Raw genomic sequence first — 18,381 nt, 5'->3', positions numbered from 1 at the left:
GCAGTTTTTTAGTCAAGCGGTGGAAAATTTCAATTTAGAGGATTACAGGTAGGGTGGTGGTGGCAGAAAGGAGAGAGTTTCTTTCTCTTTCTCCTTCTGTATTGACCATGTCATCAGATAGATTGGACCAGTAACAGACAATGCATCCAGACAATATGAGGACAAACAGAGACAAACACAGAGGGACAACTACAGAAAGCCACACTTAAGGTAGGAAGTCATTTCAAGGAGAATGACCCATGCACCAGCAAAAAATGGCAATAGATTCAAGAGAACACCTCCAATAAACAAGAGTTAGCCATATGTGTTCTCTGTGCAAGTGCCTTACCAACTTATTAAGTTTGAGCCCATTCTTCTTTTGTCTGTTACTTTCATTTGGGGGAAAGTGTGCTCCAAATCTTTGAGGAAGTGTATTATACCAACTGTTCTCCCTACACGATTTTATAAATAATCTTTCTAAAAGCTAATTGAAATCAGACTGATACTAATAGGAAGCACACTGGTGGGTACTCAGGAATGACAGTACTACAGAACTCCATCTACTGAATGATATTCCTAGAATCCTGGGTAGAAATAGACACCCACCTTCTAGGGACATCAGCCTGTGAATTCAAATGCCTAGTTGGGGGAATAGAATGGGGTACTGTATTTATACTTTGATACATAAATGTTCAACTCCTTTGCAGCACTAAGTTTTCATTGGAGCTATAGACATTTTTCCCCATGAGTTATCTTCAGTAAAATAGCTATACTCTACCTTCCTTACTTGTTTGTCCTTCCTTCTCAAAGAGGACCATTACATCAGGGTGATACCATGACTTACATTGAATTGGATTTAAGTGAGAGAGGGCTGACCTTACAATGTTGATATGAATAATGTATGTTATAAGCCTGAAAGTGCCATACTAATATGGATTATTATATTATTACTTTGTTATTATACTAAGAACTGCTATAATCAGAGCTTTGATTCACTTCAACAACAAGTATTTATTAGGCATCTCCTGCCAGGGGATACAAAAACAAAAACAAAAACAAAATGTCTTTGCTTCAGAGTACTTATATGTTATTGTGGAATTTACTCACAAAGGAAACTCCTACTACAAATGCAATTTAGCACCTTCTTTATACCTTATAGTATCATAGAGTTGCCTAGAACACTGAGAGTTTGAATAAATTGTCCAATGTCACATAACCACAATGTATCAGAAATAGGACTTGAATTCAAGTCCTCCTGACTTTTATCCACTATACCAAAGGTGTCAAACACACAGGCCTGCCAGTTCTTCTTCAGTGTGGCCAGAGCTGGATTAAAATGTAATTGGAGGGGGGCAGCTAGGTGGCGCAGTGGATAGAGCACCGGCCCTGGAGTCAGGAGTAACTGGGTGTTCAAATCCGGCCTCAGACACTTAACACTTACTAACTGTGTGACCCTGGGCAAGTCACTTAACCTCAAAAAATGCCTCACTAAAAAAAAAAAAATGTAATTGGAGGGAGCAGCTAGGTGGTGCAGTGGATAAAACACTGGCCCTGTATTCAGGAGGACCTGAGTTCAAAGCCTGCCTCAGATACCTGACACTTACTAGCTGTGTGATCCTGGGCAAGTCACTTAACCCTCATTGCCCCACAAAACAAAAACAAATAAACAAAAATATATAATTGGAAATATTTAACAAAAATAAATTAAAATATAATAGAACATAGATAATGTTAATGTGTGGTTTTCTAAGTCCATGACTGCAAGGATCCTTATGTATGGTTTAGTGGCCTCCTTATTTGAGTTTTACACCACTGCTCTATGCCACACTGCCTTTCTTGAAGGGCAGGGTGGGGAAGGAAGGGAGAAGAAATGTAGACTATGAGAAAATGACCCTTTTTCTCTGTGTTTATATTATCTGTATCATTTCTGTAAGTTTAGAATAATTGTGATATTTTAAAACTATAGGATTCTGAAAGACCATCCACAACAGGCATTGGGCTGACATATCATCAGCATAAAAAGGGAAAAAACACTGAATAAACACACCTCTCCCATTAAAAGTTATCACCATGCCAAGGCACATCTATCATTCCTCCCATCTGGTAATGAACTAGAGATGTTCAAGGTAATACTCTTTAAAATTAGAAAATAAACCAACTTGGTCTTGAGGACTTGAAAAAAGAGCCTTACTCAAAGGCTAAAGGGTTTAATGAAAAAACTTTTAACACCAAAAGGATGGAACCTAGGAAACAGCTATATCAGAGCTCGGGAACCCTTTCTTTGTTAGAAGGCATATATATTTTACTATTCTATGTTAGGGAACAGACTATCATGGACAGTGTAAGCTACACATACAGTATAAAAAATTTAAGTGATTACATTTCCTCATGACCAATGTGTAGATATGGACCTACCCTCTCCAAAAAGGGGCATTATTTCTCTTTTTCTGCCATGATTGGTCCTTTCTATTTCTTTTTGCCATTGGCTGAACCCAATTAATTTGTACTTTCAACAGATTTCAAGGTACTGTAATAAACTCAACTGCCAGATCCACCCCACCTCCCGCCAAAATATCACCAGGTGTCTCCACTGAGCAATGTGGTTTGAGGAAAATGCAATGGCTTTCATCCTGCTTGAAATCTTTTTTAATTGAGGATTCCCCCCCCCTCTTTCTCTGTAAGCACAGTACAGGCAATTCCACTATAACAAGACATATGTATTTCCCCAAATTCACTGGACTGTGCAAAATCGCACAATACAAACCACAGGGCTCATGGGGAAAATGGGGTTAGGGGCACAATGCTCAAAAACTTCTTCAGTGACACGTAAAACAAAGGATAAGAACAAAATTAAAATGGCAGCATAGTTTTGTACATGTTACATGATTAAGAAATACATAAATATTATAAAAAATAGGAGTGGGATCCTGGGGGGTGGGGGTGTTAATGCAGCAGTAAATTGGGCAGGCCTTGGGCTGGAGGCCACCATGGAAGTAAGTGGGAGTGGGGATGGTGCATTAGCCGTCCTCTCATACACAGCTCCTATTACATCAGAAGATATTCAATAAATACAGCATTTTACCTTTGTTGTGGGAGTATTATGGGCCCCGGTTACCCCAGAAGTTGTCTGGGGAGGTCAAAGAACTTTTTCCTTGAAACCTCTGGAGTTTTCCCCTGAGATCAAGGAGGCCTCTCCTTGAGCTCAACCAAGGACAGACACACCCAAAGAAATAAGCAGCACCCAATCTGAGCAAGTTCCAGGACCACCACCCTACATTCCAGTCCCTCTCACCACCTATTAGGTGTGGCTGCACCAAGAGAGGACAAAGAAACCGCCCACCAGCAGACTGCTTGGACCCACCAGGATGGAGTTAACACCCATAACCAGACTGCCCATGACCCATAATCAAACTACCCCAACCCACCTCCAGACAACTTCCAACCCATCACCCAATAAGGGACATTTTACCCATGCCATCTTAGCCCTATAAAAGGGTGCTACCCGAGCTAGTTGAGGAGGAAAGTGTTTTTTAAACCTTCCTCCTGGCCAGTTTCTCTTGTACCCCCATAAATCTGTTCTTTTATTCCCAAATAGGACTTGCGTGAGAGTGTAATTCTTTATAGAGGAATCCTAAGGACCCACGTGCTTTCTCCCCCATATCACCTTGATAAAGACCTGAAATTTGCTTGTGGAAATGGGCCCAGCAGTTGCAGGTTGTGAAGTATTGTGAAGTGAAGACATTTTCTGCATTCTTGGTATTTTTCAAAGTAGAAATCTTGAAGAAGCAAACTTGGAATTCGAGTTATGCTCAGAATATTCTCTGACATATTAATTGCCTTGAACAAATTCATGTTTTCAAAACATGTGTTTATAACATGTACTAGATCTAGTACATAGACTGTGCTAGATCCCCTTGGTTTTATTTTAACTTGTTGGACTTTAAGGCATCCCAATTCCCACCAGTTCTCTTCCTCTCACCTTGAAGCTCCACACATCACCCACTGTTTGTTACCCATTTCCCTAGTTTGGGGTTTTGGGCTTATCAGTTCCTTTTTCTTTCTTGCTTTTATCTAGTCATTTAATTCTTTCCCTTTTTTCCTCCCTCAATTAAGTAGCCAAGTAAAACCCCAGTCCTCTCCTCTTCAATTTGTTTTATTCATTAGGTGTTTTTTTAAACTTTCATTTTCTTCATTTTTCTAAAAAGGATTTATTTCTCTTATTGTCTTCATTATTTATCTTCCTTTTCTTTCTATCCTAATTTTTTTAAATTCATGGCCCTTATATTTCTTTGGTCCTTTTTTAGTTTCTCTATTCCACATGGAATAAAGCTTTTCTAAGGAACTTATTTTAGGTTCCTTCTAAACATTTTTTTCATAATTGCCTTGTAGGTCTTGATCCCAGACTCCCCACCCCCCCTTTTTTTGGGGGGGTGCCTCACTCTTAGAATGTAAATTCCTGCAGATGATAGAAAGTATATTGTTCAATGGAAGGAATTTTCTTGTCTCTGATTGGGCAGTTCACATTTAATTTTTGCATTCCTTGTGGTCATTTTTTAAATCATAAAAGTATTTTATGATTTTCCAGTTATATGTAAAGATAGTTTTCAACATTCGTTCTCATAGTATTTTTAGTTTGAGTTTTTTTCTCCCACCCTCCCTCCCCCTCCCCAAGATGGAAAGCAATCTGATATAGGTTATATATGTACAATCACATTAAACATATTTCTGCATTAGTCATATTATGAAAGAAGCAGAACACAAAGGAAAAACCTTAAAAAAGAGGGAAAAAACACCAAAAAATAGAAAAAAATATGGTTCAATCTGCATTCAGAATTCACAGTTCTTTTTTCTGCATGTGGAGAACATTTTCTATCATGAGTTCTTTAAATTGTTTTGGATCATTGCACTGCTGAGAAGAGTCAAGTCTATTACAGTTGATCATCATACAATGTTGCTGTTACTGTGTACAGTGTTTTCTTGGTTCTGCTCATCTCACTCAACATCAGTTCATGTAAGTCCTTCCAGGTTTCTTTGAAATCCTGCTTCTCATCATTTCTTACAGAACAATAATATTCCATAACATTCACATACCACAACTTGTTTAGCCATTCCCCAGTTGATGGGTATTCCCTCGATTTCCAATTCTTTGCTACCACAAAAAGAGCAGCTGTAAATATTTTTGCACACATGGGTCCTTTTCCCTCTTTGATGAACTCTTTGGAATACAGCCCCATGGTCATTTTTCCCATGTGCCTTAAAACCTCTTCCTCCGGTGCATGCTATAAGCCTATATCAGTTCAATCAGAAAATCATAGATTTAGGCCTTAGGGATCATCTAGTCCCAGCTTTTTTTCCCTTTTACAAATACGTTCACACAGGTGGCAAGGGCAGGATTCAAACCCACCTCCTCTGTCTTCATCTGCAAATATCTTTTTTATTTTTGCAGGGCAATGAGGGTTAAGTGACTTGCCAAGGTCACAGAGCTAGTATGTATCAAGTGTCTAAGGCAGGATTTGAACTCAGGTCCTCCTGAATCCAGAGCAGGTGCTTTATCCACTGTGCCACCTAGCTGCCCCCGTAAATATCTTTTAATGGCATCAAATGTATCCCAGTTTGTGGTTGTTTAGAATAAGAGTTAAGGATGTTGGACATCAATTAATGGAGTACTATGCTTAACAAATAAATACCTAATAAGAATACTAAAAACTAGGAACCTGCACATGGAAATGATCAACAGGAAATTAGAATTTCTAGAATGAAGGAAAGGGGTTACAGAGGCATGTGTCTATAGAGTGGGGCCCCTCTTCTAAGCCTAGCAAAGGAATATTGAAAGGTCCACCTAGAGAGATGCTTTCTTCAATCAGGGTTCTGACTACAGGGTTGAGGAGAAGAATAAGAAGAGCCACAAGGATATCCCTTTAAACTGTCTGTCAATTTGTGACTAGATTATAGTCATTTTAAGATCAGGGTTCTGTGCTCTGTAAGTCCATCAATTCTGCCCTTATTTTCTAGGTTTTATTTTACATTTCCACAGTTGTCTGGTAAAGTTTCCCTTAAAAAAATTATTTGTTTCAGCTAGAAAACTCTGGAAGAATAGGACCTTCTAGAATCCAGATGTTGTAGTGTGATCAGAAGAGAAAAAGACCAATACCTACACAAAACCAGAGCCTATTAGTGAGTAAGAAGAATTACAACTCTCTTGATGGTATTCTTATATGACGATACTAGAATTTTGTGTTCATCATCTATTACTTGCCTTTGATCCCATCTTCTGAACATGTCTTTCTAAGCCTTAAGTTGGCTTATGTACATCCCTGTCCATCCCTATACATCTATCTCTTTTTAAATAAAGCCCTATGTTTATCTTTTTGGCAATCATTTCTGTTTCTATTTTTTTTAATTTCATTCTTGAAATCTTCTCTTCCTGGGCTGATTCCCAATGTAGAATTTTAGGCAATGGGATCCTAACTACCCTTCTTTATAACCCTTTGAAATCTGTCCTCCCAAGATCTAGGATGTATGTCAGAGTGTGCCTGACTTTCCTCTCCTCTATCATGAGTTCTAAAAGAAATGATAGTTTCCTCCCAAAGAGCCTATAATTTCTACATCAGCAACCAGTTTCTCCTGGTTGATCAGAATCAGATCTAGAATGGAAATTCTTCTGCACTATCACCTTTTGAGGAAAGAAATTAACATTAAATTAAGCCAATAAATTATTAGTTTAGCTACTTAGCTTTAGAAAGAAATAGCTCCAGCAGATAACTGAATTCTTCTATCACTACTGTTATCTACTTCCATGCTAAGCTTGTGATCTATTTCCCAAATTCTTCCTTCTGCCTGGGTGGACTATAGTGTATGCCCATGACAATATGCTTCTGTTTCTCAGTGATCTAAACCCAAATGCTAGGAATACCAGGTTAGAAGCTGTAGTTCCCCTCACTTGCTACCTGTGTTTTGTGCTGTAGAAGCTTTGATTACATCTGTTTTCTTAGATTTCTGTCTCCTGTGATTTATAAGCATCTTTTCACAGATGGTAGATTAAACTTATTATGTTTGCTCCTTCCAGAAGGCAGAACTAGGAGTTGTAGATATACATTGCAAAGGTGATAAATTTAGGCTACATGTTGGAATAACCCAACCCCACCCAAACTGAAAGGACTAACCTCAGGAAGTGGTGAGTTCCCTCCACTTTGGGACTTCGTGTAGAAGCTAGATGACCATATGGAGCAGCTAAGTGGCACAGTGGATAGAGAACTGACCCTGAAGTTGGGAGGACCTGAGTTCAAATCTCACCTCAAACACTTACTAGCTGTGTGACCCTGGGCAAGTCACTTAACTCCAATTACTTTAAACATCAAGGGCCATTTCCAGTTGTCCTGATCTATATTTTGCCACTGGACCGTGATGGCTCTGGAAGAGAGAGTGAGGTTGATGATTTTGCACAACCCTCCCTCACTTAAATCCAATTCACTGCAAATCATGAAATCATTCTGATATCATGGTCCTCTTGGAGAACAAAGGACAAACAACAACAGATGTCCACATATAAAGTACTTTATGGTGGTCTCTTCTTTTTTTGGGTATGTGTTGACTGAGTGGATGCTAAGTTCCCTTCTATCTAAAAAAATCATGTGATTCTGTGCTTCTAGTTCTCCTACTGGTTCCTGAATTTCTTCAAATTATTATTACTTCCAAATATTCATGACAACTCTAATCCTGACCCTTTTATCTATGGTCTACCTTTGAATATGGCATGGTGTTTTTTTTTTCCAAATCCATATACTAGTAATAGGTCCAGTCCTACTGAATCTCAGTTATACTTCTGAAATCAAATCTTCTTCCTTATGCTAAGAGTTTTAGTTCACCTTCCTTGCTGCCCATTCTTTTCTACCTTTATGTAAAAATGTCAAAGGCCATGGTTTTTTGAGAGTTCTTTTCTAATTCTCCTTTGAATTGATTGATATCTCTATAACTAGTTTTCTTCCTGCATTCCAGGTTTTCTCTATATTATTTAGCTTAGTAAGATATATAGAATCCCGCCCAACCATCTTTATAAAGTCCTTGATTTGTAAGGTTCCACTATATATTTATACCTAGAGAAACCTCAAAAAATTATATACATATATATGTATATAGAAACATTGTTTTTATGTGTGTTTATATATACATATATAATGTGAGTAGATAGATATAAATAAATGATAGATGATAGCTAGATAGATAGCAATGATGATAGATAGAAAATAGATAATAGATTATAAATAAATACATAGATAGATGATAGATAGATAGATAGATAGATAGATAGATAGATAGATAGATAGATAGATAGATAGATAGATAGATAGATAATAGACAGATAGATAGATATGATCCCTCATTAAACACTCTTCATCCTTGAACAAGTATTATTTCTCTATTTTAAGCCATGGTCCCAAAACCAAAATTCTGTTCTCAAATCTCCTCTTTTTGAACCCTTACACTTTTATTGGCAGCAATTACAAAAATATCAATTATACCTATAAGGTCTTCCATTTCTTGCTAGAACTTCAGTATCCTTAATAATTCACTCCAGTTTTTTTATCATTTGATCCCAAAGAAAGGGGAAGTTGCCATTGAACTGATAAATTTTGGGAGATTCTGACTCACAGCCTGAAAACATGCCCAAAGAAGACCATAGACCACATTATTGTTCAGCTTCTTATTTTACATAGAGGAGAAGAGCTAACCAAGGTCATAAAACAAATTAGAAGCAGGATCTAAGTCTCCTGCTTCCCAGTACTGTTCTTTTCCCACCAATTGCCAATGAAGGATGAATGTTTGTGGCTAACGCTGAGGGTAACACCTCAGCAGCAATCAATCAATCAGAACCTACTATATAAGGGGCACTTTGCTAGGTGCTGAGGGTGCAAGTCAGGGTAAAATAATCCTATTTACAATGAGCTTACAAATTAAATATTGTAGACCACTTATTGCACATCAAATGTTGAACCTACTCTGTTGATGATCACATAGTCTGAACCTCAGTTGAGTATACCTTTTGGCTTCTTAAATTACATGCAACTTCATAATGTATTAGGCAGCCCTGGTCTAAAACATGACCATTCTTTATATTCATATCATTTAATAAAAGATCAATTTTTGATAAGAGCTCCATAACATGAGAAATTTACCAATGACTTTGTAAGAGCATTTAATGTCTGCATGGTGATGAATCATAACAATGACAATCACAGGGCACAAACAGTCCTAAGCAATATAATCTTGTAAGCAGCCACTAGCATCAGGGATAGACTTTTCCAATGGGGATTTAATTAGGGCATACACAGAATATGGCATCTTAGCATTGTGTTTTCATATATCACTATGTATCAGATAATAAAAAAGTGATTTAAGTTTACTTTTCATCATTCCTGATACCTGAATCCCTCTTTATCTGCTTCTTAAATAAATAGATCTGAGGTATCTTGGAATTATAGATTCTTAAAGCCAGAAGAGACCTTAGAGATCATCAATATTTGCCCTAAGACAATTATTCAAAAGCACTATATACAACTGAGAAAAAAATCTAGGGTTTTTATATAGTGTCATCCTGAATCTTGTCACTAAAGATTCATTTTAGATTCTTCTTGGTACCACACCCCAATCTGATTCCTGCTGCCCAGACTGCAGGTCTCTTCTCTCTAAACACACTGATCTGCATACACTTATACCACAGAGACATTTTATGGCTAGTTTCATCACTTTCAATTCTAAACCAGCTACAGGAAAACAGTCCATTAATGAGAACAGTAATATGGAAGAAGGGTGGGTTCTCTGGAGCCATCTCATCTGCATTTACATCTCATAAATTATCAAACATTACAAATGAGACTTTGATTTATTATTTTGTTGATTGTCTAGACCAAAGAAAGTAAAGGAGAACATTTCACTGATGTAAATAAAAGTTAAAAGTATATCACAAGCACATGCTTCGTCCCTGCCCCGCCCCCCTGCAACTTGGAGCCAGCTGTTAAACATTTGCCAGCACACCTCTGCTATTAACTTTACTTTCTTATTTGTTTTGTTTTTTTCTGATAGGACATAAGTTTGTTCAAAGCTGAGATCATTTGATTTTTGCTTTTGTATCCCATGTACCTAGCACAATGTCGAGCACAGAGCTGATTCTTTTTTTTGTTTTTTTGTTTTTTTGAGGGGCAATTGGGGTTAAGTGACTTGCCCAGGGTCACACAGCTAGTAAGTGTTAAGTGTCTGAGGTCGGATTTGAACTCAGGTACTCCTGAATCCAGGGCCGGTGCTCTATCCACTGCGCCATCTAGCTGCCCCAGAGCTGATTCTTAATAAAAACTTGTCCATCACTTAAAGGATTCTTCATTTCTGTCTTTTTTTGTTTGCTTGTTTTTGTTTTTGCAGGGCAATGAGGGTTAAGTGACTTGCCCAGGGTCACACAGCTAGTTGTGTCGAGTGTCTGAGGCTAGATTTGAATTCAAGTCCTCCTGAATCCAAGGCCAGTGCTTTATCCACTGTGCCACCTAGTTATCCCCCCTGCTAAGTCTTAATAGATGGTTTTATGAGTCATTATGCCCCCCCAAAAAAAATAAATAACATCACCTAGTATCAAATCCACTGGAGAACGAAATGGCAAACCACTACAATATCTATGCCAACAACATAATATTCATGTGTTGTGGTTCGTGGGAGTCACAAAGAGTCAGACGTGACTGAACAAATGAACAACAACAGCAAATGCAATGATGCATTTTTACAAACTTAAGGTGTACTGGAAAGAGTGCTAGATTTGCAGTCATAAAACCAGAGTTCAAATTCCAGTCTTGCTGCTTACTACTTGTGTGATTTGTGGGAAAGTCCCTTAAACCAGGGCTTCTTAAACTGTTTCCACTCACAACCCCTTTTTGCCAAAGAAATTTTTACATGACCCCGGATATATAGATATATAGTTATTTATAGCCATTGTATATATATATACACATACATACATACATACATACAATGGCTATAAATAACCTTTTACTGTTGCCAAATTTTTTTTCAACCCCCACATTCAGTTACACAACCCACCATTTAAGAAGCTAGGGCTTAAACTCTATTGATCTGTTGCCCATGAACAGGAAATGTCCTCCCACAAGAGGTTACTGCTCTTAACTCAGAGAGATACTAGATTCATTCTGAAGGCAACCTGACCCCAAAGAGGATGAATCTGGCCTCTCTCATTCTTTCTGACCCATTATCACTGCAAAAACCCCAACTCAGAGTAGAACTCTAAAATTAATTAGATACAGTCCATGTCTAAGGTCTCTCCAAAGGGGGTTAGCAAGGTCCATTCCAGAAAATCTTACTCAAAATACAAAATAAGTAACAAATGTTAGGCAGTTATGTATTTCCTACCCCATAAAAGAAATGCTTTAAATTAAAAAAAAAAAGAAAAGAAAAACCTCACAAATGCACATTAGCAAAAACTTAGAAGACAAACCCATCACCATCATTATAATCTCCCTTAAAGATAAAAGCATCTGCAAAATGACTGAACAGACACCTCATGTTCACCTCAGGCCTGTACTGTTTATGCCCTGGACCTTGTAAGGTCCAGATGTACTGACTAGTCAGGAATATCTCTTTAATCCTTTCAAGTTCAAGGCTCTTGGAGGTCATCTTCTCCTCTAAGATTCAATACAGGCCCAGATTCAAGAAACCAAGAATTCTTGAATTCATGAAAGTCACCAAGGCTAAAAATGGATTGATCTCTCAGGATTACAAGTTATTTGTCACTGTGCTCAGAAAAAAAATCCAGAAAACACATAGGAAGAAGAAGGCAGGCAGGGACTTAGACCCACCTAGGCAAGCACATATTCTCACTGTCAGATATGTATAGTCTCCATTGCCTATTGGGGAGAAGGGAGTGAAATCTGTTCCCCCTTTGTTGCAAGTCCAAGGGTGGCAAGTAGCAACATGCTCAAAAGAAAGCCCATGTGGGTGACAGCTCTTCCTAGGTCAGTCAATAATCAACTTCAACACAACCTTCAAGCACGTGAATCAATAAGATGCTGCCTCGAGGCAGCTAGGTGGCACAGTGGATAAAACAGCAGCTCTGGATTCAGGAGGACCTGAGTTCAAATCCGGAATCAGACACTTAACACTAGCTTTGTGACCCTGGGCAAGTCACTTAACCCCAATTGCCTCACACACACAAAAAAAGATGTTGCCACATCATTCCAAGGCATAGCTCAAGGCCCTCAGAAATGGAACAAAACAATGACCATAATGCTATTACCTTCCTTCTAAAATTATCTCCAATTTATCCTGTCAATTTCTTGCTTGTACATAACGATTTTCATACTGTATCCCCCTTTAGAATGTGAGTTCCTTAGGGGCAGAAACTGTTTTGGCCTTCTTAGTAACTCTAGCTCTTAGCACAGTGCTTGGCACATAGTAGGTGCTTAATAAATGCTTGGTGACTTAACATGCTCTTTAACTAGAGGTCAGACCACATGCTCACCAGAAAGGGATCATGTGCCTACTTTCATGATACGTGTTCCAAACTATTGCCACCCAAAAGTTGTGTTGTAAAAATATTGGATTCAGTGATCTCCAAGGTCTCTTTAAATTCTAAATCCTATGATCATTAGATAACAAAAATACAGCCTATTGTGGGGCCTCTACTTGAAGTCTTTGCAGCTTATAGAACTTGATATTCCAGCAACATTACCTTTGAGAATTCATGGTCACTCTCATGCTATGATGAGGCATTACAGGAGGGCTTTGGTGGAAGAATTAACTTTACCAGATATAAAAAAAAATATAAAAAAATCTCAAACCTCTAATTTTCAATTATTAGCATTTCATCATGTGAGTAGGCAAAGGGTTTTTGTTGAATTAACAAAATTGGTAAAAAAGCATGCTTCTTGCTTAAAAGTTTCTATTTTCTTAGGCATTCTCAGGTCAACCTAATTCAAGTAGAAAAAGCCCCAGCTGCTTTGGGGAAAACAAGATTTCATGTGTGGATAGTCTAAAAAAGAATCATAAGAAAAGAAGTGCAAACTAATTCAAGAAATGAGGAATAATAGCCCTTATTTTTAAAATAAGGAAGCAAAAACCATAAATAAGTTATTGGTACAATGTTAGTATCCTCATAAGTAATTAATGCATAAAATACAATCCTAGTTCATGGGTCAGCTTGGCCAAAAAATTAATGACCTACTGGCCAACCTATTGTTGCTGAAGAGACTCAGTTCTCAGCTATCCTGGCCAATCAATCAACAATCATGTTAAGTGACTACTTATGCCAAAAACTATATTGGATGTTGGAGCTGCAAAGCAATTAATTAATTAATTAATTAATAAGTAAAACATTTATTAAGTATTGTGATGTGCAAAGCACTATGCTAAGTGAGGGGATATAAATTCAAAAGTAAGACAATCCCTGCTCTCAAGGAACTCACATTCTACTGAATAAGAAACACATATAGAAAGCTTTGGCTCAAAGTCATATAGAGGGGGCAGCTAGGTAGCGCAGTGGATAGAGCACTGGCCCTGGAGTCAGGAGTACCTGAGTTCAAATCCGGCCTCAGACACTTAACACTAGCTGTGTGACCTTGGGCAAGTCACTTAACCCCAATTGCCTCACTCAAAACAAAACAAAACAAAAAAAAAGCCACATAGAAAAGTCCCCTGGTCTTTGAGGTGCAGCATGAAGGAAATGTTAATGCCTCTGCTTATCCCTTCCCCTGATAAAATCGTATCAGTTTCTGATGTTGAATCATTTGATAATGCCAAAGACTTTGAGGTCAAGAACTTTATTTTCTGGGTCTTCTGTAACTGGCTCTAACACCTGCAGGAACCATTGTTAGGCTGCATCTCCACAGGGGTCACTTCCCAGGATGAAGGCTGAGGGAACTGGGCTAAAAGCAACTGCTTTCCCAAGACTCTTATGTTCCATTTATGTTAGGAGCTATCTATATATGGGTTTGGGTGACATGGTGGCCAAAGTGGTAGTGGTAATTTGACCTGCATGGCACATGTTGCCTCCTGTCTCACCCTCAGGGTGCCTTGCTGCTTCAGATATACTGGCTTGCTTGCTCTATGAGTGGCAGTTAGTGGTAATGGTTGGGTTTTCTTCATAGGAATTGCTTTCCTAGAAGATGCTGTATTAGATTGGAAATAACCTTTGCCCTCAAGAAGTTAACATTATATCGAGGAAGACAACAGATACACAAATAAATCTGCATCAATTAAGTATTACAAAACATGTATTTTTAAATACAAGGAAATTTTTTTTTGGTGAGGCAACTGGGGTTAAGTGACTTGCCCAGGGTCACACAGCTAGTGTCAAGTGTCTGAGACCGGATTTGAACTCAGGTACTCTTGAATCCAGGGCTGGTGCTCTATCCACTGCACCACCTAGCTGCCCCTACAAGGAAATATTTTGAGAAAAAAGGCTAATGCACCTAGAAAGTACCGAAAAGTCTTCACAAAGGAGGTAAGGATCAAGGAATACAGATGAAAGATGGAGTGTTGTGTATGAGGAATGGCCAGAAACATTGGAAACCAGGCATAGCCTATCATTAGGTTCAGGGTTGAAACTTTCCTTGCCAGAGTTTGCACTCCGTTAAGTTAGTGTTCAAGAATCTAATTCCACAATCAGGTACTGGGGTAGTATCCACATAAGTGATAAAAAATTAAATTACTTATGTTCTGGTTTGATCCTTTTATGTTTGATCAGTCAGTCACAAGCATTTATTAATCACTTACTATCTGCCATGCACTGTACTGTGTAATCATTGTACTAAGAACAAGGGATACAAAGAAAGGAAAATGACTGTCTTTCTTCTTAAAGAAATCACAATCTAATGAAAAAGATAAAATGAAAACTGTGTGCAAACAAGATACATACAAGATATAAATGGAGCCAATCAAGAGAGAGAAGGCATTAACCTAAAGGGGGATCCATAAAGGCTTCTTCTAGAAGGTAGAATATTGTCAGGAGGCAGAGATGAGGAGGGAGAAAATTCCAGGCAAAGGGAACAGTCAGTGAAAACCCCCAGAGTCTGGAGATGGAGTGTCTTGTTTGAGGAATAATAAAGAGGACAGTGTCATTGGATCACAGAGTGCTCAGTTAGGAAGGGGGAGAGGAGGAGGGAAGGTTATGAAGTACTTTGAACAACAAATAAAGGGTGTTATATGTGATTCTGTCACTGATAGGAAGCCACTAAGGCTTATTGAATAAGAACCAGAAGTCATAAAGGATTTACAGCTAAATGGAAGGATAGTTTCTCTTCAGATAGATGAATAAAAGAGTTAGCAGGGGCAGCTAGGTGGCGCAGTGGATTGAGCACCGGCCCTGGAGTCAGGAGTACCTGAGTTCAAATCCGATCTCAGACACTTAAAACTTACTAGCTGTGTGACCCTGGGCCAGTCACTTAATCCCAATTGCCTCACTAAAAAAAAAAAAAAAAAAAAAAAAAAAAAAAAGAGTTAGCAGAATAGTTTCCTCTTGATTTTAAGTAGTCAGTTAACAAGCGTTTATTAAGCACTGATTATGTTTAAGACAGTAAGCTAAACACTAAGGAAATAAAAAGAAAGAAAAAGAAAAGTCCCTGCCCTCAAGGAGGTTGCATTCTAATGGAGGCAACAACATGCATATATCTATATACAAGATATATACAGAGTCAATTGGAAATTGTTTGTGTTGTTGTTTGTCCTTCAAACAGGACCATGGACATCAGGGTGAAGTCATGACTTGCAGTAAATTAGATTTAAGTGAGGGAGGGCTGTGCAAGGTCACCAGCCTCACTCCTCCAGAGCCATCTGGGTCCAGTGGCAAGATATACATAAGGATGACTGGATATGGCCCTGGATATTTAAGGCAATTGGGGTTAAGTGACTTGCCCAGGGTCATGCAACTAGTAAGTGTCTGAAAAGAGATCTTGGAAGTAATCTCAGAGAGAAGGCATGAGGGTAGCAGGGAGCAGAGAAAGGCATCTTACATAAGATGAGTTAAGTCCCAAAGTAAGCCAGTGATACAAAGAAGTAGAAACAAAGAGGGGAAACATTCTGGCCAAAGATGATAGCCATTTAAAATGTATACAATAAGGAAAGGGAGTGTTATGTGCAGGAAAAAAAGAAAGAAGTACTCACAGTGAGCTTAAGTAAAATGACTAAAATAGAGAAATTGCAGCTGCTCTATTATTTATGGCAAAGAATACAGTAATAATGTTCTAAAAAGAACTTGACAAGATCCTCCAAACCAAGTCAGCATATACCTTGATATTTAGTGAACTCAATGGAGAACAAGGGAGAGAGAGAGAGAGAGAGAGGGAGAGAGAGAGAGAGAGAGAGAGAGAGAGAGAGAGAGAGAGAGAGAGAGAGAGAGAGAGATTGCTCAATATGTTTCAGCATTAAGAAATTAAACAAGTCAAAAGTGTATAGATTATGAAGATTTGCAGCTGTATATTGTGAATATTTTCTTCAAGAATAGAGCTAGGGGCAGCTAGGTGGCGCAGTGGATAGAGCACCGGCCCTGGAGTCAGGAGTACCTGAGTTCAAATCCAGCCTCAGACACCTAACACTTACTAGCTGTGTGACCCTGGGCAAGTCACTTAACCCCCATTGCCTGCAAAAAAAAAAAACCCAAAAAACAAAAAGTAATGGGTCAAAAATACATATATGACACTAGCTCCTGATAGAATAATTTCAGGATCAGTTGTAGCTATGTAGATAATCAGAAGGTTCAAGCAAATGTTAAAGTCAACAACAAATTAGAAAAACAAAGAATAAGAAAAGGAGATATTCTGAATAATATAACAGATCCAACCTGGCAAGCTGTTGATTCTTAAAAATAGGAAATGAATAAAAAGTCAACAAACTGATTATTATTGTTTCTTGGCTTAACTGATGCAAAACAATTGCCCAGAAACCAATTGACATAGTGAGTACTTGATCTCCTTGCCAATCAAGGAAACATTACAACCAAAGGCAACAACCTTACAATATAAGTTTATCTGCAAAACTTCAGAAGAAAGATGTTAGACAATTTTGAGTAATATTGACTCACCAAACAGCAGAAAACTGTGGAGGAAAAAAACCCAACCCTCCAGAGAACTTGACAAAAGACTCAGAGAAGCCAGATCATTCCAAGAGAATTCATATCCAATACTGGAAGGACCACTAATTGACATCAAATCGATTGAATCTTCCAGCATTTCCACAGCAATCTGGTCTCATCCCATAGACCCCCCAGATTGGGAAAATGACACCCTCAGTCCCAGAGCAACTTGAGAATGCAAATACAAAAAGTAAAAAAGTCTCTGGCCTGAAGAAGTTTATATTCTAATAGGAGGACATAATATATAAAAAGGGTATTCATCAGAATCATAGGGCAATTGGTTGGTACATCTTTTCCAGGAATGGCGAAGTTGATATAATTACCATTCCCAGAGCTAAAGGTGGAAAGGAAGGGTATGCACACAATAGCATGGCATGCTTGCTGAGTCTGGGTCAAGCTAGTAATGAAGAACTCCCACTTATCAGGAGTTCAAGGGCCCCAGAAAGAGATCTGGAATTGTGTTCAGTGGAGGCAAGGAAGTGTTCAGAGGGAAGAATGATCACCACATACATAGATGGCATCTTTGATGAAAATTAGGAGAAACAAGTGATTTTCATGGATGATTTTCTGTAGCAGACCATATCTTCACAGTCACAATTAACTCAAAATTTGGAGAGTATGTTATTCCTTTGAATTTTGGTTGTTGCTTGCCCCACCCCCTCCACCAAGCATTTACTCTGTAAAACAAAATACAGCTTTCAAGGGAGATACTCACCAAAGTTGTTTGCCACTAGGATCAAGGATACCCTGAGCCTAAATGGAAGAGAAATTCCCTGTGGATGGGGAGGTTCTCCAATTTCTCCTCTGCAGATTGCATTGTGTTTATTGCATCAATCCCCACAATGGAGCCAGGCCTCTTTAATGATATCCATAGCCACTCAACAGAGATCAGCCTAGCAAACCACACAGGAAAATTTCCAAATGTATAAAGAATGAGTATTGACCAAATTATGTATGACAAGTAGCTGGATTGGCAGCCCTTTGAGTCAGTCCATCAGTACATACTTCAAGCACTATGGACGGACAGTGTATCTGAGCCAAAACCAAATAAGAAGAAAGCAGACTGAGCTGCATTTGAGCTGTTGTTCAGTGCTTCCAATGACTACAAGTTGCTCACTGTCACAAAGCCCACCTTTTCAACTGCAATATTCTCTGGGGGATGATACATAACTGCAAATTATGGAATATCAAGATAAAGAATCAGAACTACAGGTGACACAAGCAACAATGTAAAGATGCATAATGGGTTTAAGAAGTTTGCAATAAACTGACAAAGATGAAAA

Source organism: Dromiciops gliroides, chromosome 1 (genome assembly GCF_019393635.1).
Source record: "Dromiciops gliroides isolate mDroGli1 chromosome 1, mDroGli1.pri, whole genome shotgun sequence".
Classification (NCBI taxonomy): domain Eukaryota; kingdom Metazoa; phylum Chordata; class Mammalia; order Microbiotheria; family Microbiotheriidae; genus Dromiciops; species Dromiciops gliroides.
Note: the sequence above shows the minus strand (reverse complement) of the source record.